The sequence below is a fragment of the Etheostoma spectabile genome, chromosome 18 (assembly GCF_008692095.1).
Source record: "Etheostoma spectabile isolate EspeVRDwgs_2016 chromosome 18, UIUC_Espe_1.0, whole genome shotgun sequence".
Classification (NCBI taxonomy): Eukaryota; Metazoa; Chordata; class Actinopteri; order Perciformes; family Percidae; genus Etheostoma; species Etheostoma spectabile.
Genome location: NC_045750.1, coordinates 23,021,334 through 23,021,613, shown reverse-complemented (window position 1 = coordinate 23,021,613; position 280 = coordinate 23,021,334).

Sequence of the window (280 nt, the reverse complement as noted above, 5' to 3'; positions counted from 1 at the left end):
GCCGATCTGGAATCTTGCTCCTTATGAGGTCATAAGGGGCACGGTTACCTCCCCTTTCTCTGCTTTGCCCGTCCAGAGAATTTGGCCCACCCATCAGAAAGAGAGAGACATCATGGCTCTCAAACGAGCAAAGTGGCAGTTGGGCAAGGCCACACCCCCACCCTCCACCTCTCCTCCTCAATAGCAGACACAGAAATGGCACATACTAAGGAAAGCTAATTGTTGGACTGGCTAGTGGCTGTAATTCTGCACCAAGGCTGAATTTTGGGAAAGAAACTTC